At 42.0% G+C, this 20,922-nt stretch overlaps 1 protein-coding gene across 1 annotated transcript in view; it reads right to left on the reverse strand.

The window, feature by feature from the left end:
- LOC126094675 (calcium/calmodulin-dependent protein kinase type IV-like) overlaps positions 1-17,884 on the reverse strand; it is a 606,666-nt gene extending 588,782 nt beyond the window's left edge. Inside the window, exon 1 of the mRNA XM_049909186.1 lies at positions 17,819-17,884. The gene's annotated coding sequence lies outside the window, so the exon portion shown is untranslated. The remainder of the gene's footprint in view (positions 1-17,818) is intronic.
- Positions 17,885-20,922: the final 3,038 nt, after the last annotated feature.

Genomic DNA, 20,922 nt, shown 5'->3' on the forward strand with positions numbered 1-20,922 from the left:
GGTATCGTAAGTTTCAGAATAGGAATGTACTTTGATTCTCGAGTCTTCCGTATATCACTTTCGATATGACCACAATAAGTTTTACACTAAGGAATTAATTATATTAGCTGGTGGTGGGCATTGACTTAAATCAATGGGGAAAGTTGACAATTCGTGCCAGAGTGGGATTCGAACCTGGGAATCCTGATACCTAGGCATACCCTGAACACTGCACCATCTGGACACAGTGGTCATCGGAACTGCACAGACTACCCCAGCACGCCTTCCATGAGACCCAAATTGAATGAATTAAGACTACCTGCAGCTGTCAGTTTTTTCTTTATTCATTGTACAGTCCGACAATTTCAGTTTTAGATTATTATCAAGCATCATATTAAACAGTAGCAACATACATGTAGTGTATTAGCAGTCAGTTAAAAGTTAAACATCATGAAAGTTAGATTCTAAAATGTGCTAGGAATAATAAAACTTACTTTACAAAATATTCATCATAGGCACATTATGCCATAGAAGCCTTTGCATCAGTCTGTATTTAAATACCATCCACCATCATTGTGCTTATGAGTGCAGATGTCGTAACTGTGATAAAACTGATAGCACTGTGATTGTCACATTTCCTGCTTGAATAACGTAAATCCTGGAAAATTTGGAGATGGCTTACGAGCGGGAGCAAACATGAATGAAAATGAATACAAGTGTGGTACGTCCACTTGTTACTGTAAATCAGATGTGGCTTCAGTACCTCAGACGATAACAGAAAAAGTAGTCAGACCAAATGAGGAACACACCAAAAAGACTGTTTTTTTGAAATTCAGAAGAGGTTCATCTTATACATTACACTAATAATCGACAGGCTACTACGCAACTATTTTGGACCAACTGAACGAAATATATGTGGAAGGATATTAGAATTGTGAAATTTCATTAGGATAATGCCCCAGACCACAATAGTTCTTTGGAAATAAGTTTGAAATATGAACTGTTGGAACATCATATCATTCAGCAAATTCATTTTACTTCCACCTGCTTCAATACCAACTGAATATATGTATAAGAAATGTTTTCTACTCAGTGAAGTAATTATGGCCGCCGTAGATGGGTTCTTTATAGAACTTCTTTCACTTGCCTTCGAAGGGCGTGATGCTAGGTGAACATTTATAATTTCAGTATGGGAGGTTTTAAGGAATTAATACAAATGGACTCGATAGTATTGTAGGTAGCTTATATGCACAATGAAAACAGCAAAGCTGGTTGGTTCGTTTATTTGGGGGGGGGGGGGGGGGGGACAAACAGCGAGGTCATCTGTCCCATCGGATTATGGAAGGGAAGCTGTCGTGCCCTGTCACTGTGAAAGGAACCATCCTGACATTTGCCTGGTTTGCATCGTCGTCTCCCGAATGCGAGTCCAGTGTGCTGCCTATTGCGCCACCTCGCTCGGCTCTGATACACCTATAAGAACCGAGGCACGTTTATTATCTTCCTAAAATTTTGACGACTGTGTATACTTTGTACTGATACAACTTCAGCTTTAGCTAGAGATACTAGTTACTCAAATGAGGCCCATAACTGGTTAAAGGAAAGCAGAGGAATATACATAAAGTGGGGCTGCTTGGGAGAAAAAGAAAATAGTCTTACCATCTTCAGCGATTGGAAAGTATTCTGGAGAACTTCAAAAATCAGTTTTATTTCTTCGTGTGAAGTGTGGGTCTGCAGCCTCATCTGGGCTTCTCCATATGTTGCAAAGTTCACTGCATTAGACAGAACAAGTCGCCACATTGTGAAATAGCCATGTCATATTTACAAAAACCATTAGTAACGGCGCTGTCATGTGTGTTATTACTTATACTGTTAAGTTGTCTTCAGCTCTACACAGCTGTCATGTTGCTATATACCCACACTATTAGAGAATAGTAATAATAATAATAATAATAATAATAACAAGCAACTTGAACCTCTGTGAAAAAAAATCACAAATTCAGTAATTCTGCAGTATTTATTGCCTTGTTGATGACGTCTGGTAAGATAGCGCTCAGACACAAAAATTAACCTGCAAATGAAAATTACGGAGACAGCGGAGATGACTCACCTGCCAGGCCTCTTGCCTGACTTCGTTAGTGGGGTACTTGCAAAATAAAAAGTAATCGGGTGAACAAAAGCATCATCGTGGGAAACATATACAAAAAAAAAATTTGATAACACATCCAGCTGCCTTCATGTGGCATGCTAGTGAATTGTCCTCAATGGATCAGTGCATATGATAACGAAAGCTCGCTATGCTGTTGAAATACGGCGTTATTCATAAGTAACTCCCGGTTTGCAGGACACGACTGTGCGGAAGGTGCTAGACATATAAAAAAAAAACAACGCATATCAGTGGACAGAGCAGCTCTTCAAGTTTTTAAGTCGCATTACACTTGCTCAGTATAGGAAGCGTTTGTGTTTCATGAAATGACAATACGTACATATAATTACTGGAAGTCTCTGCCCACTTCGGAAATCTGTTCATTGAGTTGCCTATCGGCAGGCGTGAACTAATTCAATGCTACAGTATGGAGTGGATGATTTGTCCACGGGTTCTGACGCCCCTGTCCCCTAGTGCAACTGCGCCACAGCGCGTATTAGAAATTGAAATTTAGGGATATGCTCTGTCCTCTGATATGTGTCATTTTTCTGTAGGTTTTGTAGTTTTTGTGCAGTCCATCTTCTGAAACTCCACAGGTACTTATGAACAGCCCTGTATTGCGCATCTTGGTCATGTTGACACAGCTTCGCCTTCAAACTCTCCATTCCTGATACACATAAAAAAATCAGAAGAATCGTAAATTTTCCTGTTGAGCGGTATGCTGTACAGTTACATTATTGTGACCACCTGCCAAAAGTCTGAATAACCACCATTTCTAGCGATCAAACGCTGGGATACGTGCAGGAAGACAGTGAGTGAGATTCTGGAAGTTACTGACAGGGATGTGGAGCTATACTGACTCCAGTTTTGTGGCCAGCTGCTTTATGTTTCTCGGTAGAGGGTCCATGGCAGGTACAGCCCGATCGAGGTGGTCCCACAGATTCTAGACTGGGTTTAGGTCCCGGGATCTTGGGGGCCAGAGGACTACTGTAACCTCATGTGGTTCTCTTCAAACCACACACGTACACTGTGAATTACTTGACACGTTGCATTGTCCTGCTGGTAGATGCCATCATGCCGAAGAAAAACAAACTACTTGCAGTGGTGGACATGGTACCCAAGGACTGATGCATACTTTTGTTGATCCAGTGTGCCTTCCAGAATGACGAGATCACCCAGCGAATCCCACGAAACTTTCGCGATACCGTAACGCTCTCTTGCCGGCCGTGGTGGCCAAGCGGTTCTAGGCGCTTCAGTCCGGAGCCATTTGAACCAACGCTCCCTTCTCCGGCCTGAACTGTTCCGACGATTGTTGCAGCTGTTTGTTTTCAAACGTTTCATACAGTACACGCCAATGGCCATCTGTCTGATGAGGCATAAAACGTGATTCATCTGAGAAGGCCACCTGTCGCCGCTCAGTGAATGTCCAGTTGCAATAATGGCGTGCAAAATCCAGCCTCAGCTGTCACCATGGGTGCATGAACCAGGCACCTGCTGCGGAGGCCTATACATCTGTAGCAACGTTAGTAGTAGGTAATGGGGATATCAAGCCACGTTGCGGGTTGCATACATTCAGGGAAAACTTGATTGATTTATGACCCCTTCTCCCACCCCTTAATCTACTGTTCTGCGAAATGGTTTATTACACTGTAGGGATAATTTGCCCTTCCGAGGAGCAACCTCAGCCCTCCCCCTCCACCCCATCCCTCTTAAAATCTCCAACACTCCCACCCCCCCTTTTCCCTCGTCGATACAAACACGCTTTCAGGCTTGAGTTATTCGAATAGCCCCCTTCACTCTATCAATATGACTGACAACTAATTGAATTGATCAATTAATTAACCCCTCCCCTCTGGTAAATCCCCCGGCCCCCTCCCCTACCCCATCTGTAAGTTGGCGGGGGTGCGCTGGAGACGTAGGATCTCACAATCGGAAATTCAATTATGTAGAAGAGGGTAGATTGTTTATTTATAAAATTCAACTTTCAGGGGTTGGATCTCTCTTGCTCGTCATTCTCTAATGTTTGGGAAGATGCAGGTCCTGTAAAATACATCGAAAAGAAGTAATTAAATCGATAGTTTTTTTTATATTCTGATCGCACAAGGAATGCTGTCATGAAACACTCAGCACACGTAATTACTCTGTTAAATACTTTCGACTGCAACAGATGCACAGATACAGATATACAGAAAACAAGTCAAAGGCACTGCAGCTGTAGAATATGTGGCTGCAAGTGACTGGATGCATTCGAATACAGTGCTATACTGTACTGTCCGATCAGAAAAATAGTGTATCTGCGCTAGGTGTTGATAACTGTACTACATTTACAAGCAATTTTAGAATATGTGGTGAGAGGTGATGTCACAATCGCATGGGCAGGAGTGACATAAAATCAGTAGAATTACGAAAACTGATGGAAATATGTATAAGATGAGGGAAAATACGCCAAAATGCGGTGGATGCTGAGGGGGGATGGGAGTGTACTTGCATGTCTTCTGTTTGGTGCAGGAACATTCTTGTACATGCAAGTGAGAATGTGTCAGCGAAAGGAATACGAGAAAAAATTGACTTGGAAACACTGGGAACCAGGAAAACGGCCGTTTTTCGTTAAAGCGATAAGACGGCTGTAACACAATATTTAACGTGGATGACCACCAATAGAGTAATAAATTTATATATGTCGGATCAGAGGCCCTGGTGTGACCTCAGATTTATTGGCAACCACTTTATAGATTTTTAAAAAGTGTCCTTAGCTAAAGAGCGTTGTATTACCAGCTAGGGGACTGCAATGTAGAACTACAGAATGGATTGTGTTAGACAGTATGCAAGACTGTTTAGGTGTTTTAAATCCTAACAAACAGTATTTGCAATGTGCTTCTCTGTACTCTCCACCAATCACAGCCATGTGGTGTCAGCTAACAGCTGCTGCATGGTTTTGTAACAACATTCAGCTGTATGTCTGATGAGGTAATAGTGATACATGCAAGTTGACTACGATCCTTGATGCATTCCTGGTAAGGAGAACCACCTTCCTATAAATTGACGAGCATCTGTATTAAAGGATAAAAGAAAGTGGATGGAGTGATCGGTTGAAAGGGGTTATAGTGAGGTATTATTTAATGATAGGCTGATGATGCATTTTAGAGAGAGAGATGTTGTGGCGGGTCATCTATGACACATTTAACCATGTCTTTTATGTTCTCTCAGGGTGCATCAGTTGTGTGCTACAACTTAAAATCGACTCCTATACGAGGTGCATTCAATTTCTAAGGCCACCGATTTTTTTTCTAATTAACTACTCACCCGAAATCGATGAAACTGGCGTTACTTCTCGACGTAATCGCCCTGCAGACGTACACATTTTTCACAACGCTGACGCCATGATTCCATGGCAGCGGCGAAGGCTTCTTTAGGAGTCTGTTTTGACCACTGGAAAATCGTTGAGGTGAGTGGTGAATGTGCGGCCACGGAGAGTGTCTTTCATTGTTGGAAAAAGCCAAAAGTCACTAGGAGCCAGGTCAGGTGAGTAGGGAGCATGAGGAATCACTTCAAAGTTGTTATCACGAAGAAACTCTTGCGTAACGTTAGCTCGATGTGCGGGTGCGTTGTCTTGGTGAAACAGCACACGCGCAGCCCTTCCCGGACGTTTTTGTTGCCGTGCAGGAAGGAATTTGTTCTTCAAAACATTTTCGTAGGATGCACCTGTTACCGTAGTGCCTTTTGGAACGCAATGGGTAAGGATTACGCCCTCGCTGTCCCAGAACATGGACACCATCATTTTTTCAGCACTGGCGGTTACCCGAAATTATTTTGGTGGCGGTGAATCTGTGTGCTTCCATTGAGCTGACTGGCGCTTTGTTTCTGGATTGAAAAATGGCATCCACGTCTCATCCATTGTCACAACCGACGAAAAGAAAGTTCCATTCATGCTGTCGTTGCGCGTCAACATTGCTTGGCAACATGCCACACGGGCAGCCATGTGGTCGTCCGTCAGCATTCGTGGCACCCACCTGGATGACACTTTTCGCATTTTCAGGTCGTCATGCAGGATTGTGTGCACAGAACCCACAGAAATGCCAACTCTGGAGGCGATCTGTTCAACAGCCTTTCGGCGATCCCCCAAAACAATTCTCTCCACTTTCTCGATCATGTCGTCAGACCAGCTTGTGCGAGCCCGAGGTTGTTTCGGTTTGTTGTCACACGATGTTCCGCCTTCATTAAACTGTCGCACCCACGAACGCACTTTCGACGCATCCATAACTCCATCACCACATGTCTCCTTCAACTGTCGATGAATTTCAATTGGTTTCACACCACGCAAATTCAGAAAACGAATGATTGCACGCTGTTCAAGTAAGGAAAACGTCGCCATTTTAAGTATTTAAAACAGTTCTCATTCTCACCGCTGGCGGTAAAATTCCATCTGCCGTATGGTGCTGCCATCTCTGGGATGTATTGACAATGAACGCGGCCTCATTTTAAAACAATGCGCATGTTTCTATCTCTTCCCAGTACGGACAAAAAAAATCGGAGGCCTTAGAACTTGAATGCACCTCGTACAATTGCATGTTTTTTGTGTGACTGAAAGTGCTGTCTACTAGCAATCGTTGACAGTAAATCTCTCCATACCACAGTCAGAAGAGGACTTCCAATACATGTGTAATGAATAATGTCAATCGATGGACAACCTATATGAACATCCTCCTCCAGATAAATGAAGATGTATACAAAGTACTCCATTTCTCTTCCACATCTTGGACATAAATCGAGTCTTCAGTTTCATAACTCCAATTATTCTAAGTTAGTGACACACATTCGTTAGGTGCTGCAAACCCTGTGTATACATTTGCTTGACAGTTGTCCTGTTTCTGCAGAATGGCATGTAATTTCACTTGTCAAACACTGCTGCTATACGTTTGTTTCCTTCTAAGAGACATTTTCGGTTCTGACAATCATTTTATGGGACTGCTGCGAGCATAGTATAATTTCTAAACCATAATCGGATGTGAGCACTGGGTGCTATACACCTCTGGAAAGCTGTATTGTGCACGTATGAAAAGAATCTATGTTTTTCTTTGGTGTAGAAGGAAGTAGATTTATCATCTTAAAGTTTGTCACTGTAGTGAGTGAGGTACAAAACTTGCAGGACAGATGTATGTCAGATGTTGGACATATATGTCCTGCATTAGAATATTAAGAGCATACTGCATGACTAATATTTTGGAACCACTTGCCTTTAACATTATACCATATTCAAACGCAGAACTGTGTAGCCTTAAGAGAATATCTGTTTATGTACTATGATCATTTCTCTCATTCCAGTACCTTCTTGGTACTGACCCTGGACGCTAGACCAATGCTATAAAATTGATAGCACCGTTAATTTATTAAAAAGCTTGAAAGCCCATCTGTCTGGAGCGCCATCATGCACAAACCACACATTTCTTCTTAACCATCCGTTATATCATGGCACTCTCATATCTACTCTACAACGATAAGGGGTGCTAACTTCCATGACCTTGTACACTTGGATGGGTGCCGTGAGTAAGATTGGTGTGGAACAGCAGTTATGGAATCCGCTCATTCTGTTCCTTCATGAGATGTGGAATGTAGCGGGTACAGTACCCTCTGACTTTTTGTCAGCTGTAAATCAAACCAGCAACAGCGTTTCAGGGAGGGTTGCCAAAGACAGTATGGGGAGATCTTACAATCTCCAACTTTATCCTATGAGTCTGAGAAAACTCTAATACTCCCTTGAACGTAGGGAGAGACAGCCAATCGTAATCATAAATGATGCACTATGATCGAAGGGCTAGAAACATGTAATTAACCTAACTTCATCGGTAATGGACCCTGTCTGGTATATTTTGGTGTATATGCCCAAGAATTATCCATAAATGAATGTATTGCACAGTCACCCATCTTTATTCGCAATCTATTATATGGTACATGCAAAGCAGTGGACGAATGGTTTATCGATGATACAGAAATTAGAAGCATGCTGCTGTGTCATTGATTGGTGTTGAAATTACAGGAAACTAGTAAAATTGCTAAAATTGAACATACTATCAACTGTGGTGCTTAGTACAGTACATTGTCCCATATCGACAGTGCCTTTTGCATCCTATCTGTCCACTTTTATGCTGTTGATTATTACATAATGATTAAGTGACGCCACGTGTTTGACATGGAGAGAGTCTTGGTGGGAGCAACACCTTCTGTGGATGGCCAGCGCCAAAAAACTGATCGTGCACATGGCTGCAATATGAGGAATCAGTGTTCTTGATCTCTTTGAAACCGAACACATAGACATCTGCTACCCCGTCACTGTGGAAGATGAGGTTAAATGTAGAAGTCATCACCTTCGGGCAGCTGTTTGGAAATGCACCACTATGCCACAAACTCTTCCAGTTTATATATGTTGCGATGTCCTCCACATTTTTATTAATACGAAACACCGCCTCTGTCTTTTATTTCAACCATCCTGTGTGTTGTGGGAGCAGCACAGTTTACACCATGTGATGTCCAGCTTTCTGCGAGAATCAATGGATTGAAGTGTTGTTGATTTAGCACCCTATACAGACTTTGAAGTTGTGGTGGATAAACAAAGTGTATGGCAGTGTACAAAGCTGTAGAGGTACATTCTGTGGAGCAGAAATACAATTGTCAAACTGCTTATGAAAGTACAACACAGGACCCTCTCTAGTGATTGATAGTCTGTGGGATATGGTCCTCTTACAGTACGGGTGACGAAATTTTACACTTGTATGTGGAAGCGACTTCAATCACTGGCCACCTTCTTCAATGTAGCAATACCTGTGTATTTAATAGGATCACCACATATGCTCGATGTCAGCATGCAGACAATATTTATTTTCGGTATATTGGAAGAGAGGGATGTGGTCATCTCGTCAAGTTCTTTACTGAATGACGTTAGTGAAATGTTTTTAGTTTGTAGAGTTTTTCTCTGTTGGATGGTAGAAAACAACGAGTATAGAGAGAATGGTTGGGTGACAGTCATTAATGCACCTCGCGGGATGCAGATCTCCATTGGACTGCAGTACCTGTATGTAGTTTGGAAATGTACCACGATCCAGTAACAAAATACTCGTCCTTCTCATACACTAATTTTCCTAATAAGAAACAAAACCATAACTGCTCATAGTCTTTTCTACTACCTCGTGCTGTGGGATTAAGCTTCGTTTGGCGCAGGCCTTACACATTGTACACGGTTGGCAGAGCTATTCATATTTAACTTGAGTGGTCAAAACAAGGTCCTGTCGCATTAACTCAGCTCACGGTATGCAGAAGGTAGTTGACATAGTGATCTCCGACTTCCACTCAGTTCCAAGTTAAATTGTAATGATCACATGGACAAAGCTGCAGAGAGGGCAGGGCAGAGACTGAGGAACAGTTGCAAGATGCATAGGAGCAGTCTAAGACCAAGACCGCTTTTCATGCAGGGTGACAGTAACATAGTCGTTGCAGTCTTGGTTTTACGTGTAATAGCCGGTCTCTTATAAGACGTTTACGTCTCTCTTCCTAAGACACACTGTTACCATTCGCAAGAAAAACAAATGAGGCATGTCTGTCCTTTGCGGATTTTCACTCAATGTTGTCTGGTGCCACCAGGATTCAGCTATTGGCGAAGTATTGTACTTAGCAAGGGATGTGTGATAGATTCTCTGTGATTGGCAGCCTTATGAAGTTTGTGTTGGGGGTGTAAAGCTACTATGGTCATTACTCTAACATACGCAAAGAAAATGGCTATATTTGGTTGTAAGGGAGGTATGGATTTGATGTAGGCAACTGCGATTTCATTGCACTGATAGCTGGAAGGGGGATGAAAAAATTTACATAGAAAATTATGTCCAGTCATAAGAAGGATATAGATACTGACATTTTCAGAGCGACAGCCATTAGGAGGAGGAATATCCGACACTTTGCTCGTTGTCAAATGTTGTCAGATTGGGGGTGCAATCGTAATATTTAATTTTACGTAATTACAGTAATAAATAGGTAGCTGGTTTCCGTGGATGACACCATTTGGTATGCAGAATGCATAATGTGTGTAGTCAAAGCCCGGAATGAATTGACAGTTCCAGTCTAAGGTGTAAGTCGTCACTGAGCTTCCAAACCAGTCAGGTGGGGAGCAGGCATGTAACTGACCTAACCATGTCGCCCTCTGGGTGTGTGAATAACGAACTAATGCTCAGTATGCTTTGGGCTGTCTCCACTGTCGCATGTGTTGCATGTATTCTCCGTGGAAAATAGAGCTACTCAGTATCGACCACTGCCAAGTCCTGGCATTGGACATATTAATAACATCCAAATTCCAATCACTTCAGTCATCTTGGAAACCCATTGCGATTAGACGGTCCTCTCTGGAAAGCCAAGTCCAGCTGCAGACGGGGCGTGATTGCTGAGATACGCGTGCCATGGTGGCAACCAGCTGTGTGCGACATCTGGCTTGGGTTGTTGCTTGTGGGCATTAGGACGTGATTGTACGGGATGCGCGAGTGTTACATCTAGCCATCACAGCTGCTACTGTTACAGATTGGATTATAGTTTAAGAGTGTCATGTTTAGTGGTTCTCAGTGGAAATTCTTGAAAATTCGTGATAAGTTCTTATGGTACCAAACTGCTGAGGTCATCAGCCCCTAGACATATGCACTACTTGATCTAAGTTAAACTAACTTCCACTAAGAACGACACACATACGCATACCCAAGGGAGGACATGGACCTCCGACGGGGGTAGCCGCGCGAACCGTGGCAAAGCTCCCAAGACCGCGTGGCTACCCAGCGTGGCAATCACAGTGGACTCTGTCTTGCAGAGGTATTTGTTGTTGTCTCCATTCTATCACACAGTACGCCCTTCCTCATCGTTCTGAATGCAGCAGAGAGAAGCAGTTTAGAAATTCTGTAGTTCTTTAAAACCTCAATAGTGGTATTGCATGTGCACATCTGTCCAGCCCCTCTTGCACATTGTTCAAGGACACAGCGTGCAACTGAGCTGAAATTTGAAACTTTCAGGTCATCTTAGATTCCCAGCCTGTGACTGTTGCAGTTTTTATTGATCCAAGTTAAGTGTAAACGGTTAAAGAATGTCTTATATGAGGCTGCATGTGAACCATTAGGTCTGATCCCTAAATACATATACCACAAAACTGCTGACATTAGGATATGGAGGTACATTATAAACGGAAGGCATGTGAAAAATCGTTAGCTACGAAAGATTAATATGATTGGAAACCGTATATCACAGCTAGAATAGAGATGAAAATTTTTTTAATAAAAGCCAAGAATAAATCCTGTAAATAAATGTGAGGAAGAAGCAGAGAGACATACAGGAGAATCTGGTCCTCGAACATCGACTGTCCAGTTGAAGCTCGCGAACAGAAGTAAGTCAGCCTCAGTTACATTTTGGTATTTTGGTGAATTACCACTTCACGGAATAAATGTCACAGTGGAAACGGCGACGAACTCTCTCGTAGTGGAACTGACAGTGTTCGTGGCAGTTGCGTTGCGACTAACTTGCGCGACATTGTTAAAGTATTATTGATCTTTTGCATACGGTACGTGATATGTTACAAAGAGTGTACCTCGTAACGCTCCGCATGTAACTGCCCAGGTTCTACCCAGTATTTGACAATGAGAGCACTTAGCGACTTGCAACTAACTTTGGACACAATTTCAAACCCTTACGAAAGTTTTTCTCGATGATACCCGCCCTCAAAATGAGGAAATGAAACAAGTTTGTCGCTTACTACATTTTCGCTGTTCGTGGCGTAAAACTGCCGCATCAGGGGTGAGTTTTAATGCATTAATTCTTCACTACTAAATATAGTCGCAAAACGTTTTGCTGACAGTATTGATATATACCACTAAACGTCCCTGCAAAATTATACTATTATACGTCACGTAGTTCAGGAGACATGATGTCATAAACAGTGAGATACCCGATAAGCTACGTTTTTTTTTTAAAACGGAGCGCAAGTTATTCAGATTATATTCATCATGTGTTTGATGATGAGAACACTTAGCGACTTCCAACTCACTTTAAAGTTAATTAGAAACTTTTTCTAAACTTTTTTTTCACTCACATCTTTAACGTCAAATATTTGACGTTTTAGCTCCTCTTTAAAGTAATCATAAATTTGAAGCTTTTTATGAAACGACATAGATTTTTTAAAGGGCAGACATAAGGCAAAATGCATTCTTGTACTTAAAAATATATATCTCCAAAAACATTACAGCTAAAAAGTAAAACTTGAGACTATTATGCTGAACATGCTACTTGATATTCTGTACAATTTGTGTTTGAAAATGCTCATCGACGTACATTTTAAAAGGATTCGAATTCTTAATTACCATTGTTCCTATAATGTACCTTTTCTCGTAAACTAAGCAATCAATACAATTGGAATATCACAGTTTACATCTGCATAAGTAGTTAATAAAATGCGTGGAACAGATTTTTGTTTAAGATCACAGTTGCTTTGAAATTAATTTTTTCAGTTTTATGTTATCTGGGACTGCTCTATTTTTCTCTAATTATAAAGGAGAACTTTTCTCAGAGAAAAAATAACGGGAAAGTGCTGTGCACGATTATTCAGTAAGTAATACATAAGACTATGCAAATTTTCAGGATATTAGCTTTTATAGTTCCTGAGAAAAGCTACATTATAGCTCAAAAAGTCAGTTTATGGCAATTCGCTTTTACCGTTTTTATTTCAATGTTTGGCAATATTGCTATACCTCTAGTAGCTAACGCTGTCCCTAGCCATAATCTTTATTGTCTTCCTCGTCTCCATGGAGTAATCTCTTTCCCTGCCTCCTTTGTCTTGCTAACTTTTGCATTTTTTTCTTCTGCTGCCTGAGCTTTGTCCAGTCGCGCTTCATCGATTCTTCTGAGTATCTACAGCGTGAATGCTCCTGGATGGAAGCCTAGTCTCTGTACGCACTTACTCCTACCTACATTTCCACTACTGAACACTAGACAGTCATCACATGCAGTTATCTTCATAACAATTGAAGACATAAATACTGTTTTTGGACTGCGCACCGATATCATGGTTATTGTAGCTCTTATTTGTATTCTGTGTTTTCGCCTGTACACATTTTCTCAGCGGTTGAGGATTGTTTAGCAACCTGGTAGTTGGTTTTATAACATCTAAAACAGCAAGTGGCAAACCATGTTTGTCGATTTATCGCTTTCCAGTGGCTTCTGCCTGAAGATATTTGCTCCATATGTCACAAACGGAATGTTCAGGATTATCATCTGAGGAAAGTTTGTGGAAGAATAGTGCCCATACAGCTTTCTGCGTTGTTTTCTCACTATCTAACTTACACCTTACAGCTTTTCCATAATATACTTGCAAAGTGTGAATTTCTTTGTATGTCAGTCTATTAACACCTCCTAGTGGCTTTCCATCTTCTATTTTCTTGCCTTTTATTTCTTTCTTCAACCTGGGAAGTCTACCTCCCACTCGCTTTTGAACATGCCCAACACGTTCCAGTTTTTCAGTTTTAGTTTGTGACGAGCCATAATGATTGCTCTCTAAAACAGTCTTAAAAGCACTGGAATCTCCATCACCTAGATACTTCACATACCTAACACTATCTTGTTCAACTGACCTTCGGAATATTAGATTCATCTCAGCTGATTCCATTGCACCATTTGATCCCTGGTAATTCATGCTGCACACTTTCTTGTGTTGTTGCTGCCACCTTTCTTCTTCACTGCCATCACTGTTCTTTCCTGTGTCACACTGACAGCAATATTTGCTCATTACTTGGATTTTCTCAGTATCCACAATAATGACAGATGATACACCATGAAGTGATGTATGGCCTCCTCCATCCAGGTTCCATCACAAGAGACACACAGATCTGTCTTCACTACATAGTGTCCTCCTTACCGCTCGTTGTTAATATCTACATCTTCTATCTTGTCCTCCTTGCACTCAACTTCAAGAGCACTGAGGAGTGTTCCGTTGTAATCGCTGAATCTAGTCACTGTTGCCAGCATGTTCATCAACCCATAAAATAAATTTGCGCCTTCTCCGCCTATACCAAGCACCTCATGGCGTAACACGATATTGTATTCACCTGGTACATCTTCCCATGGGGAGCAGATGTATTGAACTGAACATCATATTTACAAACTTTACACAAAATATGTATATTACTTACAGTGCCAATTCTGTCACTATCATCATACAGTCTATGGTCCTTTGAGCCACAGTTACCATACGCACATGAAATATTAAACATATGGGCTAGTACATCTAAGTCAGTTAACCTAAATGCTTTGGAAAACTAGTTTTCACTAAATTTCTTCTCAAATGAACTCAATGAGTTTGTCGAAAATCGTTCTTCACACGTAGGAGCAGTATCTGTAACACTGTTATTTAAATTCGATATTTCCTCAACTTTTTGGATATGCGTGCACTGGTACGACCCATCTCGAGCAAAACGGGTCGGTATACGCAAAACTAAAAACTGAACTAAGTTTGTAGCACATACTATTAAGAAAACCACCTTATAAACAGAGGAATAAGCAAATATAATCTGTCTCTCAGCCTTCTAGACTCATTTGCCGTTCGTTTCGATTGCGTGAACGAAAAATTAACGCATAAAAAATTCTAGGATAGGGAAGGTGTGAGTCACAGCATAGAAAGAGGGGGCGTGGCAGGCGTAGATGCCCAAAAAACTTTTTTAAAACATATTTCTGGCTAGAATTCGATTATGAAACTTTGCGATGCTATTCTTAAACAATCAGTGCAACAAATTACGGAATAAAAGAGTTCGCATTTTTACGCAGGGTTTTGCCGTACATCTCCCCTTAATAAATCAGAGATTTACTAGCTACTTACTGCCTGGAAAGAGCCACTGTGGGGTGGGAATGAAAAGGCGTGACATTAAGACACAGCTCAGGAACACCTGGAGCAGTTTCAACCAAATTTGGTAGATACGTAACCTATTATTTGTATGAAAGTAATGTGAGAGTGAGATTTCCCACCACTACTACCTATGGGAGTATGGATGAGAAGGTCTGAGTCAAAAGTTTTCGAAAACGATCTTTTAGAATTTATTTCCTGTATTTATTGATTTTGAATCCTTTTAAAAATATGAAATCCAGTTTGTATCTTATGTGTGCTGTTCAGTGTGAAAACTAGACCGCGAGAACCAAAACAACAGCAAACCATTAATTTTGTAAACATGTTTCGAAACCTAAGATGAATCCACACGGCTATATATCACAGATAAATTTAACATCCTCTCTCGAGTCGATGGTGTAAAACAGCAGCGAATCACGAACATAAACCTGCAATATGTAACATACGCGTATGGTCAATATCTCTTTTCTAAGCTCACCGATCTGTGTCAACCAAACTAGGTGCACATATCACTCATTACTAGGAAAGAGATGCTGTGAGGGTAAAAACCACCAACCTCCCATTGGGATGGAGGTGGATGTAATAACCTAGCGAAGAACAGTGGAGGAGGGAGGAGCAGGTCGGCAGAGAGTAGTGGGATAAGGAGATGGATAGGCAGAGAAGGGTGCGAGGAGATTGGCAGACAGAGACAGAAAGGATGGACGATGAAGAGGGGGTAGGAGAAGATAGACAAGAGAAGGAAGAGGAGGTGGATAGGAAGAGGAGGGAGGAGGAGATAGCCTAATAAAAGATTGTAATAAATAAATATCCAGGAAACTCTGTGTCTCTCAACTAGCTTGCTATAAAAGAGCCAGTCGAAAAATTTACAACAAGGGGAGGAGACATACATATGACTTTCATAATTTACAAAGGCGTAGGATAACGGACCAGTAAAGAATCTATATCGATATCTTGATGAGAGCACAATACATAAGATACAAGTTCCTATAGTTAAAAAAGCTTACAAGGTATTATAGACAAGAATTGAAATAGGAAAAGAAATCTCCAGAACAATACGACCAACCAAAGATACCTACTTTGTTTAAAGTTCTTAAAGAATAGATGAAAAGGTGTGGAGGAATTGACCTAGACGTACAAGCGGGGTAGTTATCGATTTTACTATTCGCTGATCATCCAATAATTTTGGCTGCAGATGACGATGATATAGAGTACATGATGGAGCAAAACTTCGAATAACTAGGGGTGACAATAAAATTTTCTAAAGCAATATATCTCTCTATAAGCACCGAAGAGAATGACATTATAATACATGAAAAAACTATTGAGGCAAGTCAAAAGTATAAATAACTGAGAGTTACGAGTGTAGTTTAACATCTGGGTTCCTGTAAACACGAAATAAATCAGGGGACCACACAAGCTAAACAATCAATCAATAAGCTGAATTCCATCAGATGAAATTAAGAAAAACGTTATATGAGGCAATAAAACAATGCATTCATTTATATGGAGCATAATCCTGGGAAATGATAAAACAAGACAGAAAGGGAATTGAATCCTTGCACACGATTTTCTCAGATAGAGTTTCAAGGTGAGAGAATCTCCCAAATACAGAAATCAGGAAGCGAATGAAAAAGCTCACGTACACCACCGAAAAACTGAAAAAAAAAACCGGCATTTAAAACTGTATGGCGTGTGATGAGGTTAGGGGTTCAACGATGGCTGAAAAAAAAGAGTAATCACTATGCCGGCAATCTCCATAAAAGAAAACAAAAAAGGGGGAAGGCCCTGCACAGAACAGAAATATCAAATGTAGAAGGATAAGCAAAGAAGAAATTTAAAAGAATGTTTATGCAAGGATGAAGAAGCTTGGATACAAGTTGCTGACAAGTAGCCTAGAGAACTGCAAAAGAATTTATTACAAGAGGCGCAGTGCTTTTGAAGATTATTGAAAAAAAAAATGTTGTTCCCCAGTAGATAGTCGCTTCCTTAACAAAATGAACTGATGTGAAAACGCACTCCATTATTTACAAACAGATTTTCTTAGTTTACAATTTCCTTAATTTTGAGCTGAGCTATAATCATTTATTCCGTGGAGTAACGTTTGTGTTGAACTGTTCAGCTGGCGACGCCAGAGTGATGTAAAGTTTATATTGCAGTCAGATGCTGAATCTAGGTCACCAGTTACGACTTTTGTACCGTTAAAAGTAAATTTCCCAGGCTCTTGTAATTAGATTCCATAATACTGAACTTAAGCGCTCGCTACTAAGCTACCAAATAACTTTTAAATAAAATCCTCCTCCTTTTAAGAAAGGCAAATGTAACAGTGTTTCAAGGCGAAATTAGTCAATCGTCCAGATTGTTGCTTTTGCACTTATTGAAAAGATTGGTGGCACTCTTATACGTCAGTCTGGCCTCTCCGAAGATACATCACCGATGTAGTTGCAACTACGGTATTGCTATCTGTATCGCTGAGGAATGGGAGACACCCCACCGTGGTGGGGGGCATTACAATGTATGAAAAAAAGAGAGTGTGGAAAACAAAATATATCTGTTTCAGAGAGCTGGAACGGTGATCGAGATACTGCAAAACAGTCTGAACTAGCGTTGATCGAGTGTGAAGTAACGCTTTTAGAAGTGAACTAAATCACTACGGATTCCTTCCAACATTAACACGGGAGAACCCTCCCTTGGCATCGTCCGTCAGAGCTGGTACTCTTCCGCCAAGGAGCATGCGATGTTTAAAAGACGCGCCAGCAGCGTGTGTAGCGAGCGAACGCATCGCCGGCACTCACCGTCGCTGGCAGTCCTCACATCCGCGTCGTATGCCGCGCAGCGTCGCACTGGCGGCGCGAGACCAGCCGCCGACAGCCGCCCCTCCACGCCCCCCCCCCCCCCCCAACACACCACCCTCCTCACACCGCGCAACAACTGCCGGCGTTCTGACACCGCAACTCTTCAGCGCAGCCGCTGCCACTAGGTTCCGAGCAGCGACTGCGTCGAAGTGGTGATCGCTACCTACCTTAGTGCCGTAACAGTGAACTGAGGCATGTTAGAGCGGCCAAATGATACACTGGTGAGCAAAACTTAAGACCGTAACTAAATCCGAGTTCACACATGCAACTTATCTGTAGCCACAGCTAGTGGCATACTGGAGTTGCAACGCAGTTGCATGTGTGATCTCCAAGTTTTTAGTGGCGCAACTTAAGAGAAGCAGCTTTTGTCATACCACAAATACACTACTGGCCATTAAAATTGCTACGCAAAGAAGAAATGCGGATGATAAACGGGTATTCATTGGACAAATACATTATACTAGAACGGACATGTGATTACATTTTCACGCAATTTGGGTGCATAGTCCTGAGAAGTCAGTACCCAGAACAACCACCTCTGTCCGTAATAACGGCCTTGATACGCCTGGGCATTGAGTCAAACAGTGCATGGATGACGTTTACAGGTACAGTTGCCCATGCAGATTCAACACGATACCACAGTTCATCAAGAGTAGTGTGTACTGTGACGAGACAGTTACTCGGCCACCATTGATCAGACATTTTCAGTTGGTGAGAGATCTGGAGAATGTGCTGGCTAGGGCAGCAGTCGAATATTTTCTGTATCCAGAAAGGCTCGTACAGGACCTGCAACATGCGGTCGTACATTATCCTGCTGAAATGTAGGGTTTCGCAGGGATCGAATGAAGGGTAGAGCCACGGGTCGTAACACATCTGAAATGTAACGACCACTGTTCAAAGTGCCGTCAATGCGAACAAGAGGTGACCGACACGTGTAACCAATGGCACCCCATACCATCACGCCGGATGACACGCCAGTATGGCGCTGACGAATACACACTTCCAATGTGCGTTCACCGCGATGTCGCCAAACACGGATGCGACCATCATGATGCTGTAAACAGAACCTGGATTCATCCGAAAAAATGACGTTTTGCCATTCGTGCACCCAGGTTCGTCGTTGAGTACACCATCACAGGAGCTCCTGTCTGTGATGCAGCGTCAAGGGTAACCGCAGCCATGGTCTCCGAGCTGATAGTCCATGCTGCTGCAAACGTCGTCGAACTGTTCGTGCAGATGGTTGTTGTCTTGAAAACGTCCTCATCTGTCGACTCAGGGATCGAGACGTGGCTGTACGATCCGTTACAGCCATGTGGATAAGATGCCTGTCATCTCGACTGCTAGTGATACGAGGCCGTTGGGATCCAGCACGGCGTTCCGTATTACCTTCCTGAACCCACCCATTCCATATTCTGCTAACAGTCATTGGGTCTCGACCAACGCGAGCAGCAATGCCGCCATACGATTAACCGCAATCGCGATAGGCTACAATCCGTCCTTCATCAAAGTCGGAAACGTGATGGTACGCATGTCTCCTCCTTACACGAGGCATCACAACAACGTTTCACCAGGCAACGCCGGTCATCTGCTGTTTGTGTATGAGAAATCGGTTGGAAACTTTCCTCATGTCAGCACGTTGTAGGTGTCGCCACCGGCGCCAACCTAGTGTTAATGCCCCGAAAAGCTAATCATTTGCATATCACAGCATCTTCTTCCTGTCGGTTAAATTTCGCGTCTATAGCACGTCATCTTCGTGGTGTAGTAATCTGAATGGCCAGTAGTGTACTTTGGTGCCGTAACAGTGAACTAAGGTATGTTAGAGGCCAAATTATACACTGGTGAGCAAAACTTTAGAACTTAACTAAAGCCGAGTTCACACATGCAATTTATCTGTCGCCACAGCTAGTGGCATACTGGAGTTGCAACGCAGTTCCATGTGGCGCAACTTATGAGAAGCAACTTTTGTCATGCCAGAAATAGTTCAGCTTGGTTGTATTTTGATGCGCCACTTCCCTTCCACAACTGCTCCCAACAGTGGATGGCAGATACAGTTTCGCAGCTTCTGAAATTACAACAGCAGCTTATGTTCGATTTTCTCTCTCTCTCTCTCTCTATCTGTGTGTGTGTGTGTGTGTGTGTGTGTGTGTGTGTGTGTGTGCGTGTGTGTGTGTGTAAACAATGACGTACCCGACAACCTTAAAAGTTTTTTGAATGAATATATAAATAAACCTATATATGTAAACAAAAAGGCGAGTCATATGAACTTCGTGATTCGTGAGACCAAGCATTGTACAAATTTTGTATTATCTGCAAGAAACAGCTTCAGAGTGTGATGTGACAGCTGTTAAAGTAAAAAGTAGTTATTCGAAATGCCTGTAACAATGAATACAATACTATTCTAAAATCTTGGAAGAGTAACGTGTCTGCAGCTGATATTTACCTGCCAGCTGTTGGTTACTTCGCCATTGCAGGCAGCGTTTTCGTCCCCAAGTGTTAATATTTTTATAACTGTGTTTGTGCCTCTGATTTAACCCTATGCGAAATTTATTTCCAGATTCAAAATTTGGATTTCGTCTTCCTTGTATTTAACTCTTGTCACAGCTCCAATGCCATAACCTGCATTATAACATTCATACTCGCCCATATTATTTAAATGACGCCATATTGAAAACTGTGCGACTATATAGAATTTGTGGCTTCCTGTGTGAATGGTAGCTCACGATGCCACTACAGATAGCTACAAGCTGTGGCGCGACGTTAGATGCGTGTCTGAACCGGCTTAACTGTCACATGGTGTGTAACAGAGCTCGATGAAGCTTGGACCATACATAGAAAAAACTGCTCAGTGTAGAACACAAGGTAACACAGAGAAATACGCAATGAGATGAACAAAAACGACCCTTTTATTCAAGGAATGTGCAATGTGTTGCCGTTCTGGCCATAAACTTGGTAAGGAGTTCTCCTGGCAGGGCGTTCCATTCTTCCACCACACGATTCGTCTTCCTTGTACTTAACTCTTGTCACAGCTCTAATGCCATAACCTG

Source organism: Schistocerca cancellata, chromosome 8 (assembly GCF_023864275.1).
Source record: "Schistocerca cancellata isolate TAMUIC-IGC-003103 chromosome 8, iqSchCanc2.1, whole genome shotgun sequence".
In the NCBI taxonomy this organism is placed as follows: Eukaryota; Metazoa; Arthropoda; class Insecta; order Orthoptera; family Acrididae; genus Schistocerca; species Schistocerca cancellata.